This window comes from Dendrobium catenatum, unplaced genomic scaffold (genome assembly GCF_001605985.2).
Source record: "Dendrobium catenatum unplaced genomic scaffold, ASM160598v2 fragScaff_scaffold_621, whole genome shotgun sequence".
Taxonomy (NCBI): domain Eukaryota; kingdom Viridiplantae; phylum Streptophyta; class Magnoliopsida; order Asparagales; family Orchidaceae; genus Dendrobium; species Dendrobium catenatum.
In genome coordinates, this window is record NW_021319083.1 from 14,058,768 (window position 1) to 14,075,371 (window position 16,604).

At 33.3% G+C, this 16,604-nt stretch overlaps 1 long non-coding RNA gene and 1 pseudogene across 1 annotated transcript; one reads left to right on the top strand and one right to left on the bottom strand.

Moving 5' to 3' along the window:
- Positions 1 to 4,018: 4,018 nt before the first annotated feature.
- LOC114579708 lies at positions 4,019 to 8,763 on the top strand. Its single transcript, XR_003700844.1, has 2 exons — positions 4,019 to 4,193; positions 8,361 to 8,763. It is a non-coding gene; the product is annotated as an uncharacterized LOC114579708 (long non-coding RNA).
- A 931-nt stretch (positions 8,764 to 9,694) lies between these two features.
- LOC110095150 lies at positions 9,695 to 15,403 on the bottom strand (annotated as a pseudogene).
- Between the last annotated feature and the right edge of the window lie 1,201 nt (positions 15,404 to 16,604).

Consider the following 16,604-nt stretch of genomic DNA (forward strand, 5'->3'; position numbering starts at 1 on the left):
CTCTAAAACTATGGGAGAGTTAGGGAGCATAGGTTACAACGTGATACTAATATTTCTCAAAATCAATTTGGATTCATACTGGGTAGGTCTGCAATGAAATCCATACATTTATTGAGAGGTTTGATGGAGAAGTATTGAGAGAAAAAAGAAGATCATTATATTATATTTATTAATTTAGAGTTCTAAAAAAGAAAGGGATTAATAATGTGTATGTTCATGTTATTAGAGATATGAATGCTGGAGTTGTTGTGTTCAAACACAAGGTGGTTTGACCAAGTATTTTCCAATTTCAATTGGATTAAATCAAGAATCAGCCTTAAGCCCATATCTGTTTGATTTATTCATTGATATTCTTACTAGAGATTTGCAAGAGGATGTTCCGTGGTGTATGCATTTTGCTGATGATATTTTTCTTATTAATAAGACCAAAGATAGAGTTGAAGGTAAACTTGAATTATGGAGGCCAGCCTTAGAGTCTAAAGGTTTTCGTTTGAGTAGATCTAAAATCGAATACATATAGTAGAATTTTAGTAGTAATATATCTAGTGGGGTTTTGTGACTTTGAGCGATCAAGTCATTAATAAGAGTATATGTTTTAGATATCTTGATTCTTTTGTTTAGAGTAATGGTGAAATAGATGGGATATTATTAGTAGAATTCAAGTTGGATGGATGAACTGGAGGAATGCAACAGGCTTGTTGTGTGATAGAAAAGTAACACTCAAACTTAAGAGAAAATTCTATAAGATGGTGGTTATACCTGCAATGCTTTATAGCGCAGAATGTTAGCCATTAAAAGAGAAGCAATAAACTAAATTAAGTGTTGCGGAGATGAGGATGCTCAGGTGGATGAGTGACTTTACCTTAGAGACAAGATATCAAAATGAGCATATACGTGAAAAGGTTGGAGTAGCTCCAGTGGCAAATAAGGTTAGAGTGAGTCGTCTTAGATGATTTGGTCACATAAAACGGCAGCCTTCCGATGACCAGGTTAAGCGAGTAGATGTATTAGATTTAATCTATGTTAAGAAAGGTAGAGGTAGACCTAAAAAGATTTGGTCATAAAATATTAGAAATGATCTTTCTTTATTAGATATAAATAAGAATTTGACACTTAACTGGACACAATGGAGAAAAAGGATTAATGTAGCTGATCCCACATAGTACGATAAAGGCTTGTTGTTGTTGCTATTGTTGCATTCAATGAAATCAAAAATATAAAACAAAGTTTTATTGATATACCTTTTCCAATCCTAGATAACTTCATAACCATTTCTCTATGAAACACCATCTATGAAATTAGCCAAATTGCTAGTCATATGTTACCGCATATATTTTTTGAATTTGTATGGTTGGAAGATGGATTATCTAAATATGACTGCTTCCATCTGACATCATAATTTATTGTGAGAGGATAAGACTAATAGCTATGGAGAGGTAGAATAACATGGAGAGACTTTACAAATATGACAAATCTGATCAAATATAATATCAAACCATATGATTTAGGGGATATATTCACGGATAAGAAGTGTTTCAAGATATCATTGTTTAATCATATCTAATGAGGAAGGCCAGACGAAAACACTGATGTTCTCCTTCTTTTAACGTTATCTTTTTCCACCCTTTTGATAGTTTGAAGTAGTTGAACATGTGATGTAAGAGCAAGGACATGAAGAAAGACAAGGGGTTTCCAACCATAACAAAAGGTTCTCTACCGCCTTCATAAATATAGCATCTCTTCATCAAATTAGTATTAAAAAAATGGTATCAAACTGGTACCAGTAAAATTTGATTCTGTATCATTTTTATTTTTTTCAAGAAAAGTTAAGCTTCCTTGCTGATTTTGTTTCCTGATTGATCCTGGAATAGGAAGGTGCAGGATATAAATTTTCAGAACTGACCAAACTGAATTCCTAATCTTGTCTCAGGATTAAATTTAATCACGACCGCCTGGTAACACAACAGAACTAGGTGGGATTTCATTGGGATTAATCGCAGAACAATAAGATACTCCACTAAAATAAACTTGCTCTAGAAATACAAATGAGCGGATAATCGAAGACTCGAGTACTAAATATACAGCCTAAATCATTGAAAATCATATAGGTACGTTAAGGTTTTTTGGATCCTGTAACATCTATGATGCACAGATACGGACACGACTACGCGGATATGACATGACACGGACACTGTACACTTAAAGTATCAAAAATATAGGGCACGGAGACGAGTTGGATACGGTATTATAATTTTTATATTTTGAAAATAGCATATAAAATTTAATAATTGTAATAGTAATCATAATTTAGAAATAATAAGTCATTTAAAAAGAAGTTGGGCTAAAAAATAATTAATATTAGGTTGTCTAAAGTCGAAAGTTGATGCCATGTATAAGGCATCGAGAGAGATGATGACAATATTATCGAGAGTCGGGCATCAATATTATGCAGTAAGTATTAGGCGTCAATATCAAGAGGGCGTCTGTAGTCGATGTTGCAACAATGCTATCGAGAGTCAATGTAAAGAGCGCGTCTGTAGTCGATGTTGAGAGGCGTTGGTCGTTGATGTTAAGACAACTTCGGACAAATATGAGCTATCAAGTTGTGAGTGTAGAAATTGCTAGCGTCAGCATCAATATTAAGACATTGTCAGACTTTGATGTTGAGATTGTTTTGAAATTTCGATGTTGTAACGACGACATATTTCAATGTTAAGATTACATTGGGCATTGTTACAATTAGGAAGGATGAATTGATAGATTATTATAAGGGGATGACAGGAATAGCATTTATTCAAGATAAGATAGTGAAAAATAAACTCAAGTGGTTCAAATATATATATTAAATGATGGAAGTCAAATTAACTAGGGAACTATATAAAAGAGAAAAAGTAAAGGGATAATTTAAATAAATTGATTATAAGTTCCAGTAACGTTAGAACTTAGAACAAATTAGCAATTTGATCAAATATTAATATCAAAATACATCTACTTAAGGTTCAGTTGGTTTCATTTTATGGTTGGGAGTAACAGGTGGCTCCACCCCTTACATGAGCTGCTCATTAGGCAGGGTGGGCCTAACAAGGCTATGCTTGTTATATAGCTGTATAAGAAATTAAAAATATGATAATTTTAGATATTAACACTGTATAAGAAACTTTACCATAGACAAAATATTTATATTTAACTTTTCTACCACCATTTCATCAAGAGCTTTAGATATGGTTGTTATATAGCATACTTATACTTTATGAAGTAGATTATATCGATTGAAATATATTGAATATTATTCTAAACTATAAAACGTATATGCTGAAATGCTCTATGGTCTATTAACTTTTTTAAGTTGGAGTATAAAAGTTTTAAATTGAACAGTTTGAACAAATAATATTAGGATAATAATAAATAAATTATATCTGCTTCAAATAGTTAAAAAAAATCGTATGTGGATTTATATGAATTTGAAATTTGTATAAAAATATTTGCACTTCATGAAAAAAATGTATAAAATAATTTTTTTTAGCGTACTAATGTTTTTGTAATTTTAGATAAGTATAATTTATAGTTACCATTGCATATAGTTTATATTATCTTATATATTATTTATATTGAGATTTATAAATTAGTTAATAGCCTACAAGTATTAGAGGTGGTAAGTTCACCACAAGTTACCATATATCACTTTCAAGTCATGCTTAGCCAATAGATTAAATCTATTATAGTTCACTAGAATTGTTTTTATACACATAAAAATTCAAAAATCAATGAAACTCTTGTCCATGAAACTTATTCTGATAACCGAATTTCAACCATTTTCAAATACTTTGTATAAATAAACTGTCCTAAATGTGTAATGATATTGATGCACAAATTTGATTGTGGTTTTTTTTTTTTTTTTAAATAAAGTGGCTTTCTTTTACCATCAAACAACTTGTTTTCTTCTCTCATTTTCCTAATTTGTGTCCTTAGATTTTTTCATTCATTCATTTCTTTACTCAACATGACTCAGCATTTGAACGTCTGTCGTTTAACACTTTATAGTAGGGTAAATCACATGGAGAATTGCGTTGCTTTTGTATGCCATTATACTCTTTCCATTCTGTTTTTGCTTACCAGGTCCTATGCTAGAAAGAAAGGAAGAAATAATGTTACAGTGGATGATCTTATTCATGTTATCACACCAAAAGGAAGAGGTAGATGATATTTAACTAGCATCTTGATCAATTTTTTCTTATCTTTTTTCAATACTAGTTTGCATGTTCCTTCATTTAACAATCACATCTCTACTGTCTAGTAAATTAGGAAGTGGTATCTTACTCTTTTTGGTATATTGTTATATTGAAAATTTTTTATTCTACCATCTCTTAAACCAGTATCTTCCATAAATTTATTTGCCAAATTAGCTCCAATAAATCTGCCGTGTGTTTGGAAAGAGATCTTTAATGCTATTTGATTTTTAATATTATTTTTAACTTTTTGGGTTAACGGTGTATACCCTTGCATGTTCTGCAATGTTCTGTTTGATTAGTTTTGGATCTAAATGCTCACCAGTTATTATTGTTACTTGATGGGCAATGATCTTCAGCCTTGCAATTCACCTCACTTTGGATGATGGAATTGAGTTTACCAAAATCAGAAAAAAAAAGGTAAGAGTAATCCCATATATCCAAAGGGGTGTGATGGGCTAAATGAAGGTAATTCCGTTCTGTTTTTGCTGCTCCTTTTCCCTTACTCGGCATTCAATAATCATCATAATTCTGGATTAATAACTCCATATATTTACCTTATGATAAAGGATATTAGTTTTTAAGTTTGGTATTCAGCTACCACAGCTTGTCTTTTTTATTTTTAATTTTTTTTTAAAAATGAAATTGTGCTCAACTAATCTAATTATAATTTACTCAACTTCTTAATTGTATTTTATTTCTTCCTTCCTCTTTCTTGTTGTCCCCTTGTGCCTCCACCTGATGTTGCTGGAAGCTTAAGTTAGCAATCTTGCATGAAATTCTGCGTAAGTTCGCTAGCCAGGGAAAGTATTTGAATTGATCCCATATGGTATTGTTGGATCTCTTGAGTGGATTATGTGAATCCCATCTATGGCGGTTATTGTGAAGCCGTGCAGGGGATCCTGTCAAATTTTCTTTTAATGGTTAATCAAGCAATTCATTTGTTGACGAGTTTGCCGAGTAATGAAAACTGCATAAATCATGTCCAAGTCGTGCACAATTCAGTCCTTGTACTTGCTTTGCATTTCACCTGAAACCAAGCAGCTATGATTGGGTGATGATTTGGGCATATAAATTTATGGGTCTCACTCAACTGGGCATGATTTACTACATATTTATTACTGGCCTTTGATTGATTAAATTTTGAGAGTCCAAAAATTTCTAGTAAGGTTCTGTTCTAGTGAGATCCCATGCACCCAAGTGATCATGACCAAAATCTTTGTGGCAAATAGATGTGATTCAGATCGTTCTAGTTTGATCTCGCAGGGGCGAATTCCTGGCAGGCAAACTTGCCTAGGATTCAATGCAAGCTCATTGGCATGGGCTGTCAATGCCAGCGAGTGCTAAGGTGGTTGAGTGGATGACAAATAAAAAAAATATGATAATTAAAGAACTGCCTCAATTATATTCAATTTTGTTGTATTTAGGATTGAGAACCATTCGACTTTGAGCCAATCTAAACCCGGATCTAAATTTTCTCAAATATATACAAGCTATCTCAAAATTGGCTTGTGGATTGAACTAATTTAATTTTGAGCCACGTCCGCTTGAATTAATGTGATGGTGAGTCTACGCAAATTTGAATTGAAACATACCTAATGGGGAACCTATCTGTCTTTAATTGAGTGTGTTTTGAATCCCTATCTCCTTTCATGTTACTTAGCTTTTGATTTTTTATCTTGTTTTTAACTTTCCTTAATTTTCAATTTTTGATGCCCTTCCCTGAACATCTTTGCTCGAAGTTGGTGATTCTTCAAGGGGCTAGCAAGGATTGGTCAGGATTAGATATGACCCTGCTCGTTGCTCTTGACTAGAGATGTTGTCAAGAGAAATACAAGTTTTGAGACACTAGCCAAGATCAAAAGGGCGTAGCAGGAGCTTCCTAAGCTAGTTTTGTCACTCCAGGAGCAGAATGCCAAGTTAGACACATGTTACCCATATATACACACACACACGCCCTTATCAAATGGATCTATATTTTCACATGTGTACTTGGCAATGTTAGATATTTATTGAAGTATGTTCGATATATGTTTTCTCCTACAAATGAAATTCTTGCTCTTGTTTAAGTTTAAAGGGCGGTTTCACTAAGTGCAGACTTTTCATTTTACTTGGGGGCCTTAGCTCATCTATAGAGAGTAATTTTGCAACTTACAAACTTAACCCTAAGTCAAGATCACTTCAATCCCATGCTCAACTTATTCTACCATGTTCTTATTAGGCTGAATTTCACGCAGGAAATAAGTTTCTCAAATATCGACCTAGGTTATTAATTTGTCGACCTTCTAGTTTGAGACTGGCTTACTCCAAACTATAGAGTTGGTCCATTAGATTTTTAGAATGACCTCTCTAGCAGTTTATATTTTTTAGCCAGATTCGAGAGTTGTGATGATTTGTAATTGTGGCATACAAAAGAGAACGGATAAGAAAAAAGTTTCTCAGAGGGGAACCAATTTACCCGATTTTTAAGTTGGAATATTGTGGGTTGTTGAACTTTCTCCTTAGTGACTTCAACCAAATTGAATTTTCACAATGTGAGTTTAATCTTTTGAGGAGTCGAGTGAGTACAAGTAGGTAGATTCCTAAAGTTCTGGTAGCAAAGGGGGCAAGTTCCACTAGTTCTAGTAGCCAAGGGGGTGAGTTCTGTTAATTTTGCTTGCGAAGTGGACGTGTTCCCCAAGTATCTATTGAATTCTAAAATGCGAGTTCTGCAAATTTGAGTGGCATCAATCCATGCTTACCACAACGAGGTCTCCACCTTTCCATATTTGTGGGTCCTCTTTGCCTTACTATGATTCCCAAAATGATTGGTTTCTTGTGATTGACATCAATTCATGCTTATCACACCTAAAAGCATGTTAGATTCAAATTTGTTCATAAGTGATAATTTTGAGTGACATCAATCCATGCTTACCACAACAAGGTCTTGACCTTTCCATATTCATGGGTCCTCTTCCTTACTATTTTGATTCCCATAATGATTGATTTCTGGTGACTGGCATCAATCCATGCTTACCATACCTAAAAGCATGTCAGATTCAAATTCGTCTGTGGTTGACACTCAGACTCTGCTTGCTAGACTAGTTTGACTATTTTTGAGCAATAAGGGAAGAGGTAGGCGAGTAAGAAGAGAAGGCTTTGAGAGTCTATATTTTCTTTGTAATCAATAATTAGCCTAAAGTCCCAAAAAATACATCTCAACCATATATTTATTGGGTTAGGAAAGCTGCAAGAGAGGTTACACTTGAGAAGTAATAAAATAATACATGATTTGATTGCTACATATATGTGGACAGGACTCCAGTTACTAAAAGTCTATAGCCATCTGCGATGTGGCCTTGGAACACCTTTGATGAGTGGCTCTAGCGAGTGCTTCCTACTAGCTACTCTAACGAGTGAGATCTCTAGCTTAGGTGCTAATTGGGTTGGTGAAGTTATTTTTAGGTGGATAAGCATCTCTTGCTCACTGGGTGTATGCCCCTTTATTCAAGGTGAGTTCTTGTAAGACAAGTAACTCATCCGAACTTTTGAGAGAAGTGCCTCTGAGGTGGACCCCTAGCTGAGACGCATGCTATAGGCAAATCCCTCATGACCGGATTGGGTTCCCTCTTTGGTCAAGCTCCTTTACGGTGAGTTCGCATAATCTCCGATTCCTCAGCAATGCTGTCAAATATTCATAACTTGCGCGGATCCGACCATTGGGTATACAATATGCTAGTTGCAAATATGATTTTATGCAGATATTAACTCTTCAACCAACATTACAATGATGCACAAGTCATTATAGGCTCATCTTCTTGTTTGTTGATGAGAAATATGTTAGTGAATGATAATTTTGTTCACTTGTTTTGCATCAGAAAAATGTAATTATTTACTTTTGAGAGGTTTTTAAGATACTAGGAGATTTGAAAATTGATATTAATTTCTAGCTACATATAATGAAATAATGAAATTTAATGAATTTCTTATACTTTAAAACATGATTTCTTTCTACTCAAACAACCCTTTAATAGAAATCATGAATCTCATCTCCTTCAAAAGTTTTTTTTTCTTTTTTTCTAGTCTGAGCAGCTCAGTCATTTTCCTCATAGCTGACAAATTCTTTTCCACTTTTGGATTAATGGTGGGTTGCAGCTTCAGTACCGGACTCTGTGAAGGCTGAGCTATTACAACGCATTCGTGCATTCCTCACATCAGCTGCCCTTTAATACGATGTTATCAGTTCATACTTGGTAGGAATATCTGATCAAATTTTTAATTTGTTGTCTTGGATTAAGCCTTGGTTTTTCTTAGTACTTTTATTTTTTCAACAATGCTTTTCAAATCTGTTGAAGGGATCAGTGTGGACCTTAACCTCACCACATATTATAATCTTATAAAAGTCCCATTGCCGATTATTTAGGGGAACCGAATTTTATCTGTATAGAATTCAGAACATCTCCATTGCATCTGTTGCTGTGCAGTAGCAGGAAGATCATCTTTTATGTATAATGTGAAGACTTTGAATTTATAAACATAAAATTTTACATCTTTTGCATTTCTTTATTGCAATTTAGGTTTCGTTTGAAATGGTTTTTTACTGCTTTCTAAAACAGTTTTTTATTACAAAAATTTCATAAACTAACAAATTTTGTGCTAGAAAATTGCTTCAGAAAACTGTCCCGAATGAAGCCTTAGCGTTCCTTTGAAAATTTTTTTTTTTTCTAGATTGCAAATCTTATGGTTTTTGTGCTTTCAAAGAGCCACAAAATTTGGCATTTTTTTTTAGATTTGAATAAATATAATTGTAGGGATCAAGGAGTAGAGTGATTTGGTGGCCATGAACTGCAAAATTGACATTGGGTTCCAGCAACTCATTGTAGAACTTTGCTATTTTCTTTTTATTTCTAATATGAACGGTGGACCTTCATGAGATTTTATCATCCTGAGCTCTCAAATTAAAGCCCGTTCTTCATACATAACTGCTCTCCAATTATGCATAATGGATGCTGATGTGCGCACATTGATTTCTTGTTAAGCATCATCACTTGTTAGAAAATAAATTTAGGCTTTGTTTGAGACAGCTTTCTTACTGCTTCTTAAAGCAATTTTCTAGTACTTGTAGATGTTGATGACTCCATTAAATGGAAGGAGATTATTAATTCTTATTCATGCCTTAACATACATAAATGAAAAATAAAATAGTGAGAAAGCTTTCTCAAACAGATCATTAATCAATTTCTTATTGAGACCAATTTATATCTTGCTCATGCATCCTAATGCTTTAGTATTTTTATTTTTTAAAATATTTTTAACTTTATTTATCTATATTTAGTTGATCATCAGATAGAATTTTATTATGCCAATAGTTCTCGATTTATTACATATATAAAAACCCACAATCACTTTTTTTTTTATCTAAAGTTATCTCATGATATGCTCAAGTGCGCACACTTATAGCTTATTCAAATAGCACAACCCTCCTATAATTAAAAGCCGAGAGAATATTTACGCTGCTTATCAGGATTAAACAGACCAAAATGATTCTCTGCTCCCTGTGGTTAATTCATGTTCTCATCAAACATGGCAAAGATAAAAGTATTAATATAGTTCCCTGGCCGTTTGGGTGTTCCTTGCCCCACATGCCTTATTAAATTAGAGACATATGTCTGGGCATTCTCTGTCGTCGCACCCACCCCACCATCTGATGGCCAGCCACTCTTCGACACCACTATGGCGATGTTGTTTCCTCCTACCTTCTCAAGAGCCGTGTAGAGGGCATCAACGGTGGCATCAAAAAGATTTTGATACTGCAACTGTCCGTTTGAAACCACCGACCTAGGCGAAGTAAAGAGCGCATAAGCGAGGGTGACTGTATTGAGGTTGTCGATATAAGAAAAGTAAGGGTAGACATTGGCAAGGAGCGGCGCACCAGTACCGGTGAGGAAACCGATAATGGGTTGGAGAGTGGGGAGGGTGTATGATGAGAAGGCACCAGCGGATGGAGGGTAGGAGTTTCCAATCACTACGGTGGAAATAGATGTTGAGACTTTGATCTTATCTTGGAGGCCAATTGACTGTAATGCATTTTGCACATTCTGCATTGCAGGGAGAACATTTTGGGCTTGAGGTCCAGGAATAAGCTCATTGCCAACGGCTATGTAATAGAAATTTACGTCCTGGGAGAAAGGTTGGATGTTGCTTTGAACCCATTTGAAGGCAACAGAGGGGTCGGATGCCAAAGATGCCACATCAATCCCCACGTCGATTATGTCTTCAATGTTAGAGCCTCTTAGGGCTCGAAAGACATCTTGGTTGGGGGCATAGAGCCGAATCCCTCCTATATTAGAAGATGAAGCTTAAGAGAAGAGAGGAATTCGAACCTGCAATGATGAAGCTAAGAAGCAACGCATTAATGGCCACAATAGAGAAGAAACTATGATTTGCCATAGCTAACTGAAGCTCTTATTAAATTCTCAATGAATATTCTCATTATATAGAGTTTGATGAGAGTACTTCCTAATTTATATTAAATAATAAGTTTAGGATAATTTATATTAAAATTAGATCAATAGTAAAATTTAAATATCAGAGATATTTAAATTTAAAATTATAGAAGATGTTGTGTATGAATATTATTTATTTTTTTTGTAATAAAATATATTATTAAATAATTATTACATCATCATTATATCATTTAAAATTTATTTAAATAATTTTAATATTTATTACATCATCCGATTCCACTATGGTCGAATCATTGAACCTTGAATCTCTCATTCTTCATAACCTTGAAGAATTTTATAGCATTACTAGTGGTTGAATTGGCAGCTAGAATATGATTTTATTTTAAGGATATAGTTGTTTTTTATCGTTACAAAATTCATAATTGCTTCTTGCATATTTATTTTTATTAATTTTGTTGTATCTAATATTTTCCTTTTGCTGATAAGCAATTTTACTAGCAGGTTAATGTGTTATGCTGAAACCTCTGAATGAGAATGGAGAGTGCAGTGGGAATAGAGAGAGCATAGAGAAAAACTATACATCTCAAATAGAAAGAGTACCCACTATTTGAGAAAATTTAGTTTCTAAGGGCTACAGAAAAGACTATATAAAAAAATGTATAAAATTACAAGCAATATAAAATACCATTACAATGATATGCTAATCTAAACACGTGTCGCCTCCTAATAAGCTGGAAAGCAATGAAGTCAATAGACAACCTCTCTGTGGGTGAGCTCGCTGGTGGCAAGTAGGCTCCATGTGAGTCTATGAGTGATCCTTTGTGAGTGACCGAGCATAACTGATGTCTTGTGTAAAAGATCTCAACCTGCCTTAAGGAAAAAAGATAAGTGAGATGTTACAAGAATGGAGAGTATGAGGCCAAATAATAATAATTGAATAGTGTGGAAGATCCTTACAATAGATATCATCCTATAACTGACTTGGATGAGTTAGAATTATCTTGTGGGAGAGACAGTGAGAGAGGTAGTAGCAAGTGATGGTTTAACAATGCATCTCTAACTCATCCTGCATAGGGAAAGCTTTTAGCAGGCTCATGCACCTAGAGTCTGATGATCTCCTCGGGTAAGTTATATTGATGGCCCCACACGAATGCTCCAAAGGAACCCTTCAAGAGGGAAAATAGCCACTAGTAAGCAAGCTAAAGTTGAAAGCCTTGCGGTCGTGGCAACTAAGATACCAACCTAGGTGGTTGTCAATGAATGATTGGGAGCAGATGCCATAGAGGAGTACAAATTGCTTTCCTATGCCAGCCTTCGTGTCATCCTTCCTCCTTTAGGATTGATCTCAATGAAGGAACTCATGTCAAGGCTCAAGATCATTGAGAGTATGGCTCACCTTGAAAACATCATCGTGCTTAATAACTGAAGAAGTGGGAAAACATAATGGGAGGTCGTCGGACTAAAGAAAGAGACTGGCAAATAGAAATAAGCAATCCCAATGATGAAGACCCAACATAATATAATGAGGACCATAGTCGGCTCAATGAGGGCATGTGTATAGAATGCAAAGTTATCTAGCTTCACTACAAGAAGTAAATTTTCTCTAGATTATTTAGAAGGTATAAGTGGTTAACTCCAATGATTTTGAATGCCCATTGTATAGGATGCTCCATGGTGGTGAGTAGACTTGCCCCAATGCTATTATACATTTTTTCCTTTATTAAAATATCATAATGAAATAAAATAAAGTTTTTTTTTATTGGGTTGTACATATTACATACAAGTTTATTTAATTTTATTCTCACACTTTTTTTCTTTATGAAGTGGCAAGTGTTGTCTTGTGAGGTGAGTGAGATCAATTCTATGAGTGCCCTATGTGAGGTCATCACAGTGCGTGATGGTAAGTGACACTCAATCATCGAGTATAGGACTTGGGGAAATTTTAGAATTTTTTTTATAGCCATCATAGGGAACGAGAGAGAGAGAAAGAGTATGGGGCGAGTTCGATTTCAATGAACTAAGAAAGAAACTCTGCTCAATGAATGGCAACTAGCCTTTAAAACAATGACTGACCTAATGGACAACTTAAAGATCAAAGTAATGATCTACCCAATGAGCAATGACTCACCCAGGCTTGCTAGTGAGAGAAATAGTGGAATAGGTGAGAGAAATACTTGACGAGTGAAAGAGAGATCCCCAAATATTTTGCAACAGTGGAGAGAGAAAAATGAAATCTTCACATTTAGTAAGATGCGAGTGCCACTTCGAGATCCACATGTAGTAGATTTCTTCTTTGAATAGGCGATGTAGGGCCTTGTGGGCACTGGAATTTGAATTTTCAACTCATCTTACTCCTTGCATAGGTGAGAGAAATACTTAGCGAGTGAGAGAGATCCCCAAATCTTTTGCAATGATGGAGAGAGAAATATCAAATATTCACATTTAATACGATGTGAGTACCACTTCAAGATCCACATATAGTAGATTTCTTCTTTAAATAGACAATATATGGCTTTGTGAACAATGCAATTTGAATTTTCAACTCATGCTTATTTCTTGCTCCATTGTGATTGTGAGTGCCTTGCTATGAGTGCTTTACTTCGAGTATGATCGCCCTCCAAAAGTGAGTTCAGGATAACTATGATGCACCAATAATTCACAATAGAAATATGTTGTGTTCAACATGAACAAGGCATTAATGTGTTTACACACAATTAGATTATTTTATTTGAAAAAGGTTGGGACACCAATGTCAAATGTGAAGTGATCGTCTATTAGTTGAATAAGAAAAAGTGAATTGATGAACCTTTTATCTCAAAAGAAACATTTATCTTATATACATGGCCCTTAAATGTTCTCCTCAACCTACTTGTATCCATTTTTCTATTATCATCAGTTTTAGAAATAAAACTACAAGTGTTGGATCCATCACCAATGCGATCTAATGACTCTTTTATTGGTGGCTCAATGCTTTTCGATAACTTACAAGTCTCTTTGAACCTTTTTACAGAGCCTCATGCTATAAATTTAACTTTTTATTATGTGAGTAGTTGAAACAAATTTATTGTTATATGAATAATGGTGTTTGCATTTCTTGTTTGCTTGATATGCATAATTAATATATCATACTTATGAATTACATTTTATCCATTTCACATGATAAGTTAATTATATTTAGCATTGATTAATTTTATCAATCGATACAAGTGTTGGATTGCAAGAAAATAAATGAATGAGCATCATCAATAAGAGAGTGGATAATACTTCTCGTATTTGGAATCCCCTTTCCACAAAAAAAGGGGGAACAAGATAATATAAAGTATGGTTTTGAAAATCAAATCGAACATGCCAGTTTGGTTCGCCTGAACTCCCTGCCCAGTGATGAGGGTTGGGCTAGGATGTAACTTGTTGATTTAAAATATGCTTAGAATATGGTGCCAAATCAAGTAATAAAGTGATATAAGATAGTTTCGAATCAAGTAATAAACTGATAGAATATAGTGTTGATCCCAAGAGAAAATGTTCTGCTTAATTGTAATTAAACTATTACTGTTTAATTTAAAGTAAAATAAAAATGTTTTTTGAGTTTTTGTCACTGAAAAAACAATTTGAAGGAGATTTTTATACTTATGAAAATAAAGTATTTTGGACTAATGTATGTAAATAATATAATTTTCCTAATGAAACTCTTAATGTCAAGATGTAGATCATCAGAGCATATGCATCCTTAAATTTCTGTCGAGCTTATAGGGGTGAAAAAGAGGTTTATGTCCTTCTTACAATTTTTATATCTCTATAGAACCTAGAATAATCGAGCATCCTATGTCTAAGCATACCAACATTTCATTTTAATATTCATTATTATTATAACATTTCTCCATCGAGGCTATACTTTACACTATATATTAACTACACTCATGACCATTGTATATATTAAAAGAATAATGTGAGATATTGAAAATATCAATGTATCATTCAAGACAAAAAGTCTACATTAGTACTTGTTGTTTATATCAACCCAAAACTAGAGAATTAGTTAGACATGAAAGATTCAATAAGAAAACTCATTTCATTTTATTCATTAAAAAGGGATATAAGAAACTAATAAGAAAATTGTCACCTGGAAGGATCATATGATCTTCTCCACACTCATTCCTCTAACCATAGAGTTACTTACATAAACATGCTAATATCTCCAAAATGAAAGTATCTTACTCTTTATTCGTCTCCCTTAGACTTTACTCTAAGGAGGCACTAATGAAACACACTTAAAATTATAGAATTTTTTAAAGACTTGGAACTCTCCAAATAATAAAATTAAATAACTTTTTGTAGTAAGTATAGGGATGGGGTTAAGCATCATGGTGCTTGACAAGGTGGCACAATATTGGTATAACATAAATTAGAGCCTCGGCACTATAATGTTGGCTCCATTGCCGTGCTATCTGACCTGACACATTTAATAATTAAAATGACACATCTTTTGGTTGAGTCTACACGACTCCTCACATTGGCAACTACTCCAATGTGGTGCTCAAGAATTTGAGTACTGCGGCACTTGAATGTAAATTTTGGTGCTAAGGAATTACGAGGTTTAGCGTTGAGGCGCTCTTTTTCCTGAGGGTCCAATTCTACCGTACTAAATTTGGTTGTCATGAAGCACTATTTGGTTGTTGGTACTAACCTTGGTGTCACCTTGGCGTTGGGAAACAAAGAACCTGGCACTGCCATATCTGAATCTAGCTTAGTGTGCTATGAAAACATATGTTGTGGGGCTTATGATGATGGTATTGTGATGCTATTCAACACTTGTAGATTTTTACATTCTCATGAATATTTTCTGTAAAAACACCATTAAAATAATATATTTTCTTTGAATTTATACATAATAATCAACACATAATTTATATTAAATAAATTTCCACCAATTTAAACTCTTGATTTTTCTCAAGTAATGATAAAACATACTTATTGATCACTTAATAGTTAAAGTAAAATTAAATAATTTAAAATTATTAAAATATAAGATAATGCATTACAATTTAGAAGTAATTTGGAATGAAAAAAGTTATAATTCTAATTTAAAAAGTCATCTCAATTATCCCAATTAGTCACTATTGTTATAACTTTATTTGAATCTATCAACTAAGTATGTATGTGAAAAATTGACTTCGGAATGTAGAAATGAATAATATAGCTTAGGGATTAGTTGCACTTGCATTTAAATATGAAGTTATTAGTGCACCATCACATGTACTAATTCACTTATCTTATCCTATTTGAGTTTACATAGTAAGATGCATTTAAACTTAAGCTTTAACCGATATTAATTTTTTAATGTACTCATTTTTTTAATCAAATATTATTCACATTTTTTATCATTTCTTACATATGGTGTACACATTTAATGATTTTGAATATCAATTTTGCTTTCATTCTCTTGCAACTCTAAATTAATTTAAAGTAAGGATCCAATAAGATCACTAATTTTATTTTTAAGTTTACTATGATCTTTCTAATTTAATCTTCCGACAACTTTTCCTTAAACTTAATTATTCATTTTTGAATTTAGTGGTCAATGCATTAGTGTGTATTTTTTAAATTATAATCAAGCCAATGACTTAAGTGATATGTATCAGTTAATTATTTAGGTTTTCAAATTATACATTATTATTTGATATTCATTTAAACTATCACCAAGGATTTTATTGCTATCCTAATTTTACATAAATTTTAATTATTATTATTTTTTATTTTGGCTAAATAAATAATCAAAATGCAAGTATTTATAGAGATTAGTGTACCATAGTTTAAGCTTAAAGAAATTTAATTACATGTAAATAACAGAACTACACAATATAAATTAATAGTAAACAAACATGAAATGAAAATTAAAAAATTTAAATAGCACTACACCTAAAAAACTAAATAA